The sequence below is a fragment of the Pinus tabuliformis genome, chromosome Q (genome assembly GCF_031772625.1).
Source record: "Pinus tabuliformis cultivar Carrire ecotype Pingquan chromosome Q, CPIR1, whole genome shotgun sequence".
NCBI lineage: Eukaryota > Viridiplantae > Streptophyta > Pinopsida > Pinales > Pinaceae > Pinus > Pinus tabuliformis.
This window is the reverse complement of record NC_142296.1, coordinates 808,261,467-808,277,694: the sequence shown is the minus strand read 5'-3', so window position 1 is coordinate 808,277,694 and position 16,228 is coordinate 808,261,467. Positions and strand designations below refer to the sequence as shown.

At 46.8% G+C, this 16,228-nt stretch overlaps 1 non-coding gene and 1 pseudogene across 1 annotated transcript; both read left to right on the top strand.

The window, feature by feature from the left end:
* Nucleotides 1-13,570: 13,570 nt before the first annotated feature.
* On the top strand, nt 13,571-13,724 carry LOC149222122 (5.8S ribosomal RNA). The gene has a single exon (XR_016249740.1). It is a non-coding gene; the product is annotated as a 5.8S ribosomal RNA (ribosomal RNA).
* A 247-nt stretch (nt 13,725-13,971) lies between these two features.
* On the top strand, nt 13,972-15,859 carry LOC149222121 (25S ribosomal RNA; annotated as a pseudogene).
* The last annotated feature ends 369 nt before the right edge of the window (nt 15,860-16,228 follow it).

The following is a 16,228-nucleotide window of genomic DNA, read 5'->3' as shown; positions in this document are numbered from 1 at the left end:
ACGAAAGCAGGGAAGTGCCATGTTCAAGAGCGACATACTGCCGACAAGACGGTAATTATGGTTCCTTTTTTCCCCCGCCATTTCTGGCGAGTACCCCAATTATTTTTAACAAGCTTGATGGGGATAGCATATGCTTGTGGTACGTCATTTCGACAAAATCTGATGTCATCAGGTTTTAATGAGTCTGACAAAGGAATAACTCGACGTCTTTTCATGTTTAGAGAGTTTGAAAAGACAGCAGAAAAGGAAACTCCAGGGGTGTCCTTTTTCGTAAAGTTGTGTCTCTCGGGCCCGAAAAAGTATAAAATAATGCCCGAAAGAACTGCTCGACCATTACGATCGAGGAGTACTTTTCATAAATAGTGATTTCAACCTGAAAAAGTAAAAAAGCGATCAAAATCACGTCGTTTCTTAACCATTAACGAGTTTGAAACGACAAAAACCCGGTAACCTTTTTATGTTTTAACAGTCGACAAAAAGAACTTTAAAACGACCGCCCCTTATTAACGTTTAACGAGTCAAGAGGAGTGACTCGGAAATCTTTTCCTCTTTAAATGGTCAGAAAAGAGCTGAAAGCAGACCTTAAAGTAACATTTTCTCATGTTTTACCGAGCTTGAAAAAGTCAAAAAAGAAGCTCGTTTGATTTCTTTGAATTGCACCAACTTCTGTCATCATACAAAAACAGCGTAATACCCACTTTGACATAAAAATATCCCAAAAATACTCAAAAAATATCATTTCTAATGTATTTTTAGGTCAAAAAATGCTATAAATAGTGAAATGGTAAAAGTAAAATTACTTTTCACTTTTTACCTTGTGAGTTTACCATTGGAGGGTTTTGGGTGCAAATTTCAACTGCTGATTGCGATCAATCCAGGAGTAATGCGCAGGGCGCAAACATTATGACATACCCGTATATATATGCATATGCCTATGGTTTATTATTGTGTTTTTCGTGTGCTTTCTTGTATAATGTTTTAATTACAAGTTACGCAAATGTCTATCTAATATATGATTAGCCAATGCATCAGATAATGTGTTTAATTGTCGTGGAATATGTTGATATGTGATAAAATCAAAGTTCCTTTCTAACAATCTCACACGTAAATACAACCTTAGAATATGATGGTTTCTGACGGAATATTGCCCGTTGAGCTGGTGGACGACAAGTTGAGAGTCCAGGTTCACTACCAATGCACGAATGCCACGATTAAATGCTTCAGCAAGTAACTCGATTACAACACAATATTCCGCGACATTGTTAGTAGTACGACCCAAACACACACCCTGACAATCTATCAACTTGCCATGAGGATCGTAGATCACCCATGCCACAGAGGACAAGTTGCGAGTACTGTGGCAGGCACCATCAGCGAAACCATCATAAGGTGTATTTGACATCTGCACAAGAAGCGAGAAACACAATAAGTGGCAGTTACGCCTTTAAAACTGACACACACACACACAACACACTAGCTAGAGTACATGTATGTACAAAATAAAATGCACTAGCATCACGCATAGTACTTTTTCAAATAAAGCCCATTTCGGGGCTTCCCAAGAGGGTTACCTTCATAATCAATCAGCTCGTAGGCCCCTTTCTGCAAAACTTTCTTGACAATGTAAGGGCCTAGCCACATAGACTCGAGCTTTCCTGCTCCTAGCTTATCTTTTGCCTGATCATAGAGCAAGACTAAGTCTCCCTCAACAAAAGAACGCGGACGTACGGTCTGATCGAAGTGAGTCTTGACTCGCTTCTTTTGCGTTTCGATGGCCAAGGAGGCCAGGCGACGAGTTTCATCCAGCCGTTCTAAGTAAAGAAGGCGTTCTTCTAACGGAGTGGTGTTGGGAAGTAGCTCGACAGCTAACTTTAATGAAGGGATTTCACATTCGATCGGAAGGGTAGCCTCTAGTCCATAAACTAGCTGGAATGGAGTGAAACCAGTGGCATCCTTCACAGAGGTTCGGTAGGCCCACAAAGCCGGGAACAACATCAAATGCCAGTTGGACTTATGCATGCCAACGGTACGTTGAAGCATCATGACCAAAACTTTATTGATAGCTTCAACTTGGCCATTGGACTGAGGGTAGTACGGAGTTGAACTATCATGTTGCAAGCCTAGCTGGGTTGTTAATTCCAACATCATATGATTACGGAAATGCTTCCCGTGATCAGTAACGATGGCTTGAGGAACACCGAATCGCGAAATAACATGATTAAATAAAAATTGCGCCACTCTGTGACCGTCTTCAGTTAATGTAGGCATCGCCTCGGCCCATTTAGTAAAGTAATCGACGGCAACGATGATAAACCCATGCCCCCCGGCCGAGTGAGGGTTACAGGTCATATAATCAATGCCCCATTTGGCAAAAGGGCCTACGGCGACAACAGGGTGCAACGGAGCAGGAGGCGCTCGCATCTTCCGTTGGTATATCTGGCACTCATGACAAGAGCGGACGGCAAGAATGCAATCTTTAAAGATCGAGGGCCAAAAATAGCCAGCACGGAGGATTTTTTGGGCAGTAGCATATCCGGACATGTGACCGCCACAAGCACCAGAGTGGCAGCCATTCAAGACCCTCTCAGCTTCCTCGAGAGTAAGACAGCGGCAGAGAACAGAGTCGGCGCCAAGACGATATAATGTATCACCAATGATACAGTATGGTTGAGATTGATGACGAATCCTTCGCCGAGCATCCTTTGAGACGCCCGGGCGAAAGGAGGACGTCTACAGATATATGATTATATCTCCGTACCATGGATCAAGGGTGCTAATGAGAAATAGGGTCTCATCCGAAATTTGATCCTCGATGTGAGAGGTCGGGGAAGAGGATGGCAAAGAGCAAATTAACTCAGCAAATACAAGTGATTTCTTGGACTTGGCAGTAGTAAATTCCAGGTCAAACTCTTGGAGGATAACAATCCACTTTGAGTACTTTCCCCCCAGCAACTGGCGTGACAATATATACGTCATGGGGTTGCAATCAGAAATCACAGTAGTAGTACGCAAAAGAATATAATGACGAAAGCGTTGTACAACACAGGCTACGGCTAATGCCAACTTCTCGACATAAGCATATCGAGTTTCTGTGTCTAAAAGGTTGCGGCTGAGATAATAGATAACATGCTGAGTGTCATCATCATCAGTTTGGACAAGAACCATGCCGATAGTGGTGTCGGCGGCAGCCAAATACAAGGTGTAGTCGCGATAATAATTCGGGGGACGGAGCAATGGAGAAGGAAAAAGGAGGCCCTTAAGACGCTCAAAAGATTCCTGAGATGTAGCATCCCAATGAAAAGGGACATCACACTTTAGTAATCGTGTAAAACCTTTGGCCACTTCGGCATAGTTTGGAACAAAACGACGTAAAAAATTGGCTTTACCCTGCAAACTCTGCAATTGATGCAAAGAAGCGGGGGGAGGAAGATTCACGATAGCCTCGACTTTAAGGGGATCCAAACGGATGCCCTCTCGGGAAACGACAAACCCGAGAAGTCTGCCAGATTCAACGCAGAAGACACATTTGTGAGGATTGAGCCTGATTCGGTAGTATCGACAGCGAAGAAAGATTTCGCGAAGGTGTTTAGGGTGGTCCTGACGTTTAGCTGAATGAGCAGGAAGGTCATCCAGGTAAGGCTGTACAATGTGTCGAATGTCATGAAACGCATAGGACATTGCACACTGGAAGGTGGCGCCGACATTTTTAAGACCGAAAGGGAGCTTCTTATAGGCAAAAGTGCCCCAAGGACAGATAAAGGCAGTTTTGTGTTCATCAGCGGGAGCAATATTGATCTGGTTATAGCCAGAAAAACTGTCCATAAAAGAATACATTTCACTTCCGGCACACTCATCAATAATCTGATCAATGAATGGTGTGGGAAAATTATCCTTAGGACAGGCTCGATTTATATCACGATAATCAACACAAACGCGGATTGTACCCTGTTTTTTAGTCACATGTACGATATTTGAAACCCACTCAATGAGCGGAATAGGATAAATAAAACCAGCTTTAAGAAGTTTCTCTACCTCGGCCTTAATCGCTGCAGCCTTTCTGGGGTGTACAGGGCGTAAACGTTGACGTACAGGCTTAGCACCTGGGTACGTGATTATCTCATGCACCACTATGCTAGGATCAATGCCGGGCATTTCTTTGTAGGACCATGCGAAAACATCACGAAATTCACGAAAGAGGTTTGAATAAAGTTGAATATCCTCAAGAGTACAAGTGACTCCAATATGAATATGCTCGACAATCCCTGGTTTGACAGAGATGTCGATGGGTTGGGTTTGCGTAATATTTGCCATATTCCCTTCAGAAGACACCTGATCAATCTGAATAGGTGTTTGCAGTGGGAGAAAAGGAGCAAACCTTTCAAGGCAAGTGAGAATATCCTGAGGGGCAGGGAGGAACGAGGAACGATGGTGAGAGTCATGCCAAGGAAGTTCCTCGAGAGACATAGTCTCAATGATGGCTTCATCGGACAAGAATGTTTCTTGCAAAGGATCTGAAGAAGTCTCATCTACAAGCCCTGAGGAGACATCGAATGAATGGAGGACCGTGCTCGAAAGAGCAAGTTCAGAAGAGGGAGCCGATGCAGCAATAATCTCAATGTAGTTGAGTTCGGCAGGACTCAACAGCATTTTGTCGCCCCAAGAATCTACCTGGTCGATGGGAGGAATGATCCACGGATCATATTAACGAAGGCGACGTTAGGAGGTGGGAGCAGAAAAACACCCATAAGGGCAGGATCTTTAAAAAGTCCGGCTCCCGAACTCTCAGATAATTTCGAGGTATGCTCCACAAAAGGGATGTTACCTTCAGAAGAAGAAGCGAAGAAAGATAGCTGGTCTACGGTAACAATCTTCCCTTGATGGGGGAAACGGATGATACGAAACAGTGATGAAGCAACAGCTTTCATCGCGTAGATCCAGCTACGTCCGAGAAGGAGGTTGTAGGTAAGAGTAGCATCAATGACTTCAACCTCCATTTCGACTGTCTTCCCCTCTAAAGTGATGGGCAAACGTTGGAGTATACCATAAGGATGAGAGGCTCTTCCATCAAAGGCTTCCAAGGTTGTGGGAGACTGACTCAAGGTAGGAGATCCAATAGCTTTCCAACAGGCGACAGACATGATGCAAGTTGAAGCACCTTCATCGATGAATGTATGGTGAATTGTTTTGGAATCAATAATAACCTGTATAAGGAATGCGATTTGAGGAGGCAATCTCTATGTATGGCGTTCCAAGTCAAAAGTAATTAAATCCGAATCTGCCGGTTCTATGCTACCAATAGCGGATAGCAACGACTTCCTCTGAGAAGGGCAGCTCTGGAGAACTTCTAAAGCGGACATAGCCGACAGAGTCTGCGCTAAGTCCTCAACGATATTGTAGTGCTGTGCAGCGTGAGCATTCGGGTTGTAAGAAGATTTCCGGAGTACTCCTTTTGGAGGGGGTCGAAGAGGCGTCTCAGTTGTAGGTCTCTCAATATGGAGTGGACCCGAACTGAACGGAGGAGCACTAGAGGGTATTTCAGGCTCCTTCTCGGTAGATGGCGGATAATCTTTTGTTCGAGTACTGATATTGATAGGTATCGTTCCAGCCATAAACACTTGAGAACCAAAGGAAGAGGGAGGCTGAGATGGGTCAGCCACCATTTGAGTTTTTTGAGTTTGTTGTGAGGGAAAGGGTTCTTTAAGCACCGCAGGAGTCCCGGGAGCGCCTTTCAACAAACGACTAACTTCGGACCGCTTGGGGAAATCCTTCGTATAGTGATCCTCATCACAGATAAGATAAGGATACTTGGGTTTGCGTTTGGCACCATCCTCGGGCGGAGGTTTAGGGGCTTCATGCTTGGGTTGATCTGGCTTATTCTTCGCTTTCCCTTTCTTCTTTGCTTTCGAGGCTTTGTCTTCCGTGGTGGATTGGACGACATTAACCTCGGAAGTAACATTTGAAGTGGGTATTACCTGGGAGGTGGGTTCATTCGAAACAGGTGGTTTTTGCTTCCCAGGGTTCGCGGAATTTTTCTTTGAGGATGAACTAACAGTACCAATAATACCGTCAACAGTTGGTGTTGGCGGGGCTTTGGATGTTCCTGGTCTAGGGGCATCAGGTAAATAATCATACAATGTACCTGACTGAGAGTAAACCAAGTCAAGGTACTAAGCTCGCGCGATAGCTTGCTCTTCAGTGACACACGCTCCCATGGCGATATCCCAAGCTATTGGAGGCACGAACGAAGTCGTAAACCAATCAGTAAGCACCTGGTCGGGAATCCAAAATTTGATCATACGCCTACGCTGTCTCCATTCATGGATATGATCAGAGATATGCGTAGCCTTCATTTGTCTCAAGGAGGTGAGGAGGTGTGTACCCGTCTCATATCGAACGGGCAACTGAAAATGAGTAAGGAATGCCATAGCCAAGGAGTTAAAATCCTGAAAGGATCCGCGATTGAGTTTAATATACCACTTAGCAGCAGAGCCGGTGAGAGTCCGTTGAAAAAGGTGAAGCCGAATGGAATCATCAAGCCATGAATTGGATGAGCACCATAGGTGATAAGTCATGACATGAGCTTGTGGATCTTCATTAGGCTTACCTCCGAATTTTGGACAGTCACCGGGAATTTTTGTTGGAACCGGAGGCCAATATGGATTATGCAGAATAGGATCATTAGTCAATTTAGACACATTCGGTAATTCTAAAGTCGCTAAGAAAGGTAATTGAGGATTAAAGGACATCTGGGGCTGCTGTTGGGACGGAGCACCAGGGTTCCAACCAACTGGCGGTTGCCCCCAAGGGCTTGGTCCAGACGGATTTGGCCCCATAGGGTTTTGTCCGTAAGGATTCGGGTTTTGCCCCCCAGCACTCCATGGATTACCAAACGGTCCTGCAGAAGCACCATATGGTTGCGAATAATAAGGATTCGTCTACGGTTGTTGGTAATTTTGGTACGGGGCAAACATAGGTTGCCCTTGGGGTTGTTGGTTACCATAGGGTGGCTGGACTCCAAATTTAGGTGGAGGAGTAGGTGGAGGGGTAGGTGGAGGATAATAAGGTGGTTGGGATTGAACCCCAGCTTGCGTTTGAAAACCAGATGGGGGCTGGGGTCCAGCCTGGGGCGGAAAACCCGGTTGAGCAGTACCAGAAAGATGTCCTGTAGGCTGGGCTATCTGGCCGGAAGGATAACCTTGTTGATATTGGGGTTGACCTCTTTGCCCAGAAGGTGGTACCTGCTGGGAATGGAGTTGTTGTTGTTGCACAATTGAAGGTTGTCCTAAGGAACCAGATGGCTGAGTGGGCTGGGCAGTTGGTTGGCCTAATTGGATTTGAGGCTGACCGACTTGCCCAGAAGGTTGATTATACTGGACGGTAGGCTGACCATGTGGTTGAACAACTGGTCCAGATATTGAAGCATACTGGACATTGGGTTGGTTTGGATTAACTGTTTGTTGACCAATTTGTCCAGTAGGATAACCTTGCTGGATACCAGGTTGGGCTTGTTGAACAGACAACTGACCTGAGTTACCAGAAGGTTGCACATAAGAAGAGAAAAAGGGACCACCAGTAGCGAAAGGGTTTCCATGAAAGGATTGCCCTTTTTGGTCTTGAGGGGGTTGTCTTGGAGACTGCGCAGATGAAACTTGACCACCATGAAAAGAGGTGGAGGTCCAATCAATTGACAATGGAACTGATACCTCAACAACCGGTTGAGATGAAAAATACGGATCGTATGGCCCCTGTATTGGGACATTTGTCATGGGATCAAAGACTCCGAACAAGGAAACCGAAGGACGACTAAAAATAGGAGTCGAAGAGGCTGCACAGACCGTTGGAGCGGTTGTGACTAAGGTAACAGCTGGACTGCGACTTTGCAGAGTAAAAGGCTCCGTAGTAGGAAGAGTGTGTGGTGACCAAATGGAACCCGTAAAAGGAGTTCCAGAGGGCATAGTATCCCTTAAAGCTTTATAGCATGGTGGTAAATTTGTAGTAGTGGGAGTACTACTAACATGTATAGGGTCCGTTGCGGTGGGAATTTCACCGCTCGTCGCAACGGACTCATCAGTTGTTGTAGGGGACAAATCATCCATATCAGAGGAAAAAGGTGGGACTAACACACGAGGAGAAGTATAGTCCCACAAAGGGACACTATCCTCGGAAGGTTCCCACGTAGGGTTCTAATGAAACTGGTAAGTCTCGTCGCCTGGGGCACGAGAACTAAGTGGTTGTATACTTGGAACCACAGGAAGACTCACAACCGGTATCTCGGCAGAAGACGAAATTGGTAATTCCACCAGGATGAAACTTCACAAACCTAAGGAATCTACCGAGACAACCCCTACTCAAACTAGCGCAAAGAAAATCTAATTTGGTAAATGTTATCGTGGCCAAATAAATTTTAGGATGCAAAGACACAACTTTACCTTTTCATGTTTTAAGAGTCGAGAAAAGGACAAAATATGACTCTAGTCTCCTTTGAATGTTTAATGAGCACGAAGTGACAAGACGCTCACAGGCACCTTTTCTTTTAAGGAGTCCGAAAAGGATCAAAAGTGACTACTCTGGAGACTCTAGGCAAAAAGGTTTACCAAACAATCCGTAAAACTGCTTATACACCTCGGCAATCAGATGAAAACCAAGGACTTCCCGTACTGTAGTCAATCTTTCCGAATGTTGTGTTCAGTGCATTATGGCTTGTAAGGCGGCAGACTCGGCTTCCTATGGATAAAGGATGATAGCCTAGTGGGGTCTCCCGTATATACGCGACGGTACGTGGGAGCTCAGTCCGTACTGGTACTTATTGTCTCTCAGGAGGAATCACCCAACCATCAGCGAGGCAATAGTTACCAAGTTTAAAGACGCCGGAACACGTCTCTAACCTAGACCTTTAGAATATGTACGTTAGGTTCCAATGCGTTGTTAGGTTCATTTGGTTTATTTTACAGTTGATCTTCAATTAAGTTTCAGTTTTTTGGTCCTACCGCATGTGATATCTCAAACTTCCTAAATGCACACTATATGCCAAAATTATATCATTTCGTTCAATGAATTCTAACTACAGGAGAGTTGAGATTTTCAAACAAACAAAATGCATAATAAGCAAACAACAAAGATCCTAATGCAGCTAATAACAAGAAATAAAACTTTTTCTTTTTCTTTTCTTTTTAAAAGCAACAAATAACAACAAATGCTAACTAATAGAATGCAAAAAAGATCTTTTGTTTTTCTCTTTTTAAAATGGCATAAGGCATTTAAACAAATTTCATGAGATATTAACAAGCATAAACAAACAAAAATCACTCAATGTAAGGAGAACCAAATCTGAAATACCAAAATGAACTGTCAAAACAACGAAAAGTGCACAGACCTTCAATGAACCATGTGATCTAAGTTCAAATGAAGTCAAGCAAAATACAAACAAGCTAGAAGTGAATTTCTCAGAAGCACGGAATAACAAGCTTTAACAACTACTAGAACGGTGCGGAAAACAACCAAACAGTTGACTGGGTAATCAAACCAAAACTTCCCACAAAAGGCTCGACATGCAAAGCCCCTAGATGCTCTAGGGCTGAGATACAAAATCGATAGAGATAAGCAAACAACTGAAGGATAAAGGTAACAACCAGTCACACAGAGGTCCAACACACTTCCAGAAGCTGTAAAAGATTTACAAAAACTAAAATCTGAGCTTGATGAGCTTTCAACTAACAAACTGGAAAAATTCACAGAGTTGGCGTGACTTTGAGCCTACAACTTGCGCTATTCAGGAATTGGCGCGAGTTGCTGTTGTGCAACATGCGCCAACTGGCATGACTGTCAGAGGAAAAAACGCGCCAACCGCGTTTGCTGACCCAAAAAATAAATACAGTGACCCAGGGTCTGGTCAACAGTACTCAGACAGGTCTAAGAGCAGAAAACAGCTTCAAAGCTGACCCAGAAAACTCATTTATCCAAGCAGGCAAGATTAGAATAACATACAAGACAAAACTCCAAGCCGTTCGGTTCATAAACCAAACCGGAGATCGACTGAAGTGGCATTGATCTACTCCGCTAATGCAAAGCAATAGCGTTTCAAAGGCTTCCTGGCCATGCTTCAGACTCCGTCTAAGGTTTATGAATCAAACAACAAATAGCTCCTCCCCAGTGGAGTCGCCAAATTGTTGGAGAGGTAAATCCCCTTTGCGGACAGAGGCGATCCCACTAGCCCAAAATGGGATTAGCAACAATCAAAACACGCTACTGCGCAAGTTCCTAGTTGTATATTAAAAGCGGATGACGAGTACCAACCTGGAGTCCAACGCTAATGTCGAAGACGAGTTGACAATCCCGTTCCCTTGCCCCGGCAGGTCACAATCCTTGCGATCCCTGCGTATGGATACCTGCACATGCAAAGAACGAAATGAGAACAAGCATAAAATCCACTAACATACAACTATATTTCAGTCAGAAAGGAAATAAACCAAACATTATCATGATGAACAATGAGATTGGAACCATAACAGTAGTCGTTTATTAATGAAATAATAAGCAGAGAAAGATACAACCAAGGTTCTGACGTTGAACCTATCCTCTGGCTGGGTGAGCAGCTATATATGTCTTGCAATAGACCTTCTCTCTCTCAGGATTCCGGCAGCATAACCTCCCTATGCTCGAAGACTCTTACTATCACTCAGGACAAGCATAATCACAACTAGCATTACTCAAAAACTAGCTTGTCTAATGCATGAGGACAGACTTTTATAGATGGAGAAGGGAGGAAGATACAATGCACCAGGACACTCATTGTGGATTGACATTATCTCCGAAAAGCCACTGTGGATAGATGTCAAGGATAGATGATGACTCTCGACCTCTATCAGATGGATTTTACCTTCAAAAGACTTCGTGATCTGAAGGGAAAAATCATATGGGTGTGCGTTTGTCAAAAATCATTACCAAACTTGGTTGGCGCGAGTGTTGTTCTAAGACAGAGCGCCAATGGTCGCACCCCCTTTTGAGGATCTCAGTGATTGGCGCGGATAAGACACTGTGGACCCGCGCCAATGGAAAAAGGGCACTGTTCAGGGATAATTTGCAGAAGGTGTCTTCAGGGAACATGAAGTACATACTCAGGGTAACATAATGCAAGTGTTTTTAGACTATGTCACTGCTCATAGGTCCCGGAATGCATCCTCCAATGTATGGAAACAGGGGTAACAGGGACGGTGACCAATGGTGACAAATTACTGTGTAACAGCGGCGGTGCTCGATCTTTTGTTCGTCGGAAGGCATGGGCCAAGGGTGCAGGCTTCCATAGTTGGTTCTCTCGAAAAGGCGGTGGTGGTTGATGTGTTGCTTGGGTGAGCTTTTTCGCTAGTGGTTGGGTCGAGGGAGTGGTTGCACGCGTGCCTGGTAGCTCAAACCTTCCATGAGGCGAGATTGTCGGGGTGCGGTCAAGTATGGGATGGATGAAGAGCGGATCAACCCGTTGGGCTGGCCACCCTAGTCCCTCCCAACCATTCCTCGACATGCCCTCGCGGAAGGTTTGGGTGTCCAGGTAATGAAAAACCCATCCCTTGGTCTGAGCTCCATCGAGATCGCAATTTTCCCCTCCGACGGGCATGAGGGTGGCAATCTTATCTCGTGCCTTTGTCGTCGAGGGAATTCCTCGTCCGCTCATGAGCCACTCCCCTTCTGAGGGAAAAAGCAGTAGCGGGTTGTGTCTTTGTTCCTCCCTTTGGATTGTGGGTTTTTCATGGGACTCGCGTCATTTCTTCGTTTCGTGGTGTGCGCTTTGCGAACATCCCTCTCTCTAGTGGCCTTGCACCGTCGATGTATTTGTGGCTCGCGGCTTTCTCCAGCGTTGAGTGTCGGCACATGACAACTCCTCTTTGGAGTTTGATTCTTTGACCCCTGTTGAATCTCTCGCTGGAAAGGTTGTTGGGTGTTTTGTACACGGAGGGGTGCAATAGTGGGGTGGGTTTGTGTTATGGGCAGCAGTCTATTTTTCGTTTGAAGCCTTGTGTGGTTGTTTGCCTCTCAGTGACATGCTCCAGACACTGGTCTCATCGTGGCCCTCGTCTTTTCTATTGGTCAATTTTGGGTTGTGATTTATTTGCTTGGTTGTTTGCTATGTTGTAAAGCTGCATTGGGTGTTGTGATGAATGCATGTGGGAGGGTGTGAAGAGGTGGGACGTTTTTTTGATTGGGTGCCTTATTTGATTTCTTTTTGGTTAGCGGACATCTTGCTCGGCGTGCTGTTGAGCTTCTCTCTTTTCTTGGGACCTTTGTTTCTTTGGTGTTGTTTTCTTCCCTTCTTCCTTTTGCCCCTAGCCTTACGGAGGAGAGGTGGGATTGTTGTGGATTGGTGTTTGGGAAGGACGAAAAGCAGTACGAGTTCCCAGGGTGGCCACCCTAGTCCTTCTCGATCACCATCCCCTGCAGTTCCCCCCTTTTTCCAAAGGCGCGAGGTTTGGGAAGCTGGTTCTCTATTTGAGCCTCCCCTTGTGAGCCGGTAGCCACGTTTGATATCTCCTGCTTTCCTGTTGTTTTCTTCCCTTCTTGCTTTTGGCCCGTTAGCTTTACGGAGAAAAGGTGGGATTGTTGTGGAATGGTGTTCAGGAATGACGAAAAGCTATGCGAGTTCCGAGGGTGGCCGCCCTAGTCCTTCTTGATCACCGTCCCTTGCAGTTTCCCCCCATTTTTGCGAAGGCACGGGGGCGGGGAAGTTTGTTACTTGTTTGAGCCTCCCCCCATGAGCCGGTGGACGCGTTTGATATCTCTCTTTCTTTCATGTTGTTTTCTTCCCTTCTTTCGGCCCCTAGCTTTAGGGAGAAAAGGTGGTATTGTTGTGGATTGGTGTTCGGGAAGGATGAAAAGCAGTGAGAGTTCCCAGGGTGGCCACCCTAGTCCTTCTCGAACGTCGTCCCCTACAGTTCCCCCCTTTTTGCGAAGGCACGGGGTTGGGGAAGCTTGTTCTCTATTTGAATCCTCCTCCCCTTGTGAGCCGGTAGCCACGGTTGATATATCCCTTTCTCTCTTGTTGTTCTCTTCCCTTCTTCCTCGTGGCCCCTAGCTTTACGGAGAAAAGGTGGGATTGTTGTGGATTGGTGTTCCGGAAGGACGAAACGTAGTGCGAGCTCCTGGGGTGGCCACCCTCGTCCTTCTCAATCGTCGTCCCCTTCAATTCCCCCCTTTTGCCGAAGGCACGGGGCTTGGGAGGCTTGTGCTTTGTTTGTGCTTTGTTTTCTACCCTGTTCTCTTCCTTTCGGTCCCTAGCTCTACGGAGAAAAGGGGGAATTGTTGTGGGCTGGTGTCGGGGAAGAGCTAAAAGCAGTGTGAGCTCCCGGGGTGGCCACCCTAGTCCTTCTTGGTCGCTATCCCATGCATTTCCCCCCTTTTTGCGAGGGCGTGGGGCTGGGGGGAGATTGTCCTCTGTTCGAGCCTCCCCCCGTGAGGGGGTTAGACACCTTTGTTTCTCTTTCTCGCATGCGTTTTTCCTCCTTTTGCCCCTTGGCCTTACATTTGTTGTGGGGGGTTGCCCCTATTCATTTTTGTGGCTGATTTTTCGGTAATACGTGGAAGCAACTCTCGGCAAGGGATATCTCGTCTCTTATTACGATGAAGAACGTAGCGAAATGCGATACTTAGTGTGAATTACAGAATCCTGTGAATCATCGAGTTTTTGAACGCAATTTGCACCTGAGGCCTCGGTCGAGGGCATGTCTATCTGGGCGTCGCATCCCATTCAAACGCGCTCCCTGCAATATGCTAGGGAGCAGCGGAGCTGGTCGTCCGTGCCCCATGCGGTGCGGTCAGCTGAAATACCTCAAGCGATGTTTTGTGGCGTGCATCGGCGAGCGGTGATCTTGTCCCCTTGGATGGGCAGTCGGCGTTAGCCGATGCGAGCTTTGTGTGGCATCGCCCGAACTTGCTTTGCTCTCTCTTGTCCTCCCATGGGGTAGGGCGGATTTAGCTCCAATTTTGCGACCTCAGCTCAGGCGAGAACACCTGCTGAGTTTAAGCATATAATTAAGCGGAGGAAAAGAAACTTACAAGGATTCCCCTAGTAGCGGCGAGCGAACCGGGAAGAGCCCAGCATGAAAATCAGGTGGCGGCGCCGCCTGAATTGTAGTCTGTAGAAGCGTCCTCAGCGGCGGACCTGGGCCAAGTCCCTTGGAAGGGGGCGCCTGAGAGGGTGACAGCCCCGTCGGCCCGGGACCCTGCCGCATCATGAGGCGTTGTCGGCAAGTCGGGTTGTTTGGGAATGCAGCCCTAATTGGGTGGTAAATTCCGTCCAAGGCTAAATACGGGTGAGAGACCGATAGCGAATAAGTACCACGAGGGAAAGATGAAAAGGACTTTCAAAAGAGAGTTAAAGATTGTTTGAAATTGCCGAGAGGGAAGCGGATGGAGGCTGTCAATGCGTCTCGGTCGGATGTGGAACGGCTCAGGCTGGTCCGCCGCTCGAATTGAGGTGCAAACCAACACGGGTTGCTGCATCGTCACAAGTGCGGGCGCATTACTGCCTGTCGGTTTGCTGTTGCGGTGGTCGAGGAACGAAGCGTGCGCCCATGTGGCAGGCCGTGTGCACCTGCGCGCTCGTGGTGTTGGTTGGCGGGCTTTCCATTCGACCAGTCTTGAAACACGGACCAAGGAGTCTAACATGTGTGCGAGTCGGCGGGTTTGAAAACCTGCGAGGTGCAAGGAAGTTGATGGGCGAGATCCCCTCTCTGGGGGGGTGCATCGTCGACCGACCTTGAGCTTATCCGAAGGGTTCGAGTGCGAGCACACCTGTTGGGACCCGAAAGATGGTGAACTATGCCTGAGCAGGGCAAAGCCAGAGGAAACTCTGGTGGAGGCTCGTAGCGATACTGACGTGCAAATCGTTCGTCTGACTTGGGTATAGGGGCGAAAGACTAATCAAACCATCTAGTAGCTGGTTTCCTCCGAAGTTTCCCTCAGGATAGTTGGAGCTCACGCATGAGTTTTATCGGGTAAATCAAAAGATTAGAGGCATCGGGGGCGTAACGCCCTCGACCTATTCTCAAACTTTAAATAGGTAAGAGGGTGCAGCTGCTCCATTGAGCCGCGCCGTGGAATCGAGAGCTCCAAGTGGGCCATTTTTGGTAAGAAGAACTGGCGATGCGGGATGAACCAAAAGTCGAGTTACGGTGTAAAATTGCGCACTAACCTAGATCCCACAAAGGGTGTTGGTTGATTAAGACAGCAGGACGATGGTCATGGAAGTTGAAATCTGCTAAGGAGTGTGTAACAACTCACCTGCCGAATCAACTAGCCCCGAAAATGGATGGCGCTGAAGCGCGCAACCTATACTCGACCGTCGGAGCAATTGCCTGGCTCCGATGAGTAGGAGGACGCGGGGGTCATTGAGAAACCTTGGGCGTGAGCTTGGGTGGATCGGCCCCCGGTGCAGATCTTGGTGGTAGTAGCAAATATTCAAATGAGAACTTTGAAGACTGAAGTGGGGAAAGGTTCCATGTGAACAGCACTTGGACATGGGTTAGTCGATCCTAAGAGATGGGGAAGCCTTGTATCAAGGGTGCACTCTGCACGAGCATCGAAAGGGAATCGGGTTAATATTCCCGAACTGGGACATGGCGGCGGGCGGCAACGTTAGGAAATCCGGAGACGTCGTCGGGGGCCCCGGGAAGAGTTATCTTTTCTTTTTAACAGTTTGCCCACCCTGGAATCGGTTCAATGTGTTAGATCTTTAAGTCCACCATGCATGAAGTCCCTAAGTCACAACAATCCCATGTCCTCATGAGCTCCATAACCCATCCCCATGTAGTAGGAATGCTCCATAGCTACTCACAAGTCCATCCAAGTCTTCAATCTTATCAACTCTCGATGTGCCCCATTCAGGTCCATGAAGTCCTCTTCATCATCTGCAATGTGCCATCCTCAAGTCTCCAATCTTATCAACTCTTGATGTGCCCCATTCAGTTCCATGAAGTTCTCTTCATCATCTGCAATGTGCCATCCTCAAGTCTCCAATCTTATCAACTCTTGATGTGCCCCATTCAGGTCCATGAAGTCCTCTTCATCATCTGCAATGTGCCATCCTCAAGTCCCCATGTCACACTAGCAAGTCCTCCTGCATAACATTCCTGCCCTAGCACTCCTCTTTGGATGTCCCTTGACATCTCTACAAGTGCTTCCACACAATGTCCTTGCATAGGTCTGCCATGCTCCATATCTTCAAGTCTCCAACCTGATGTCC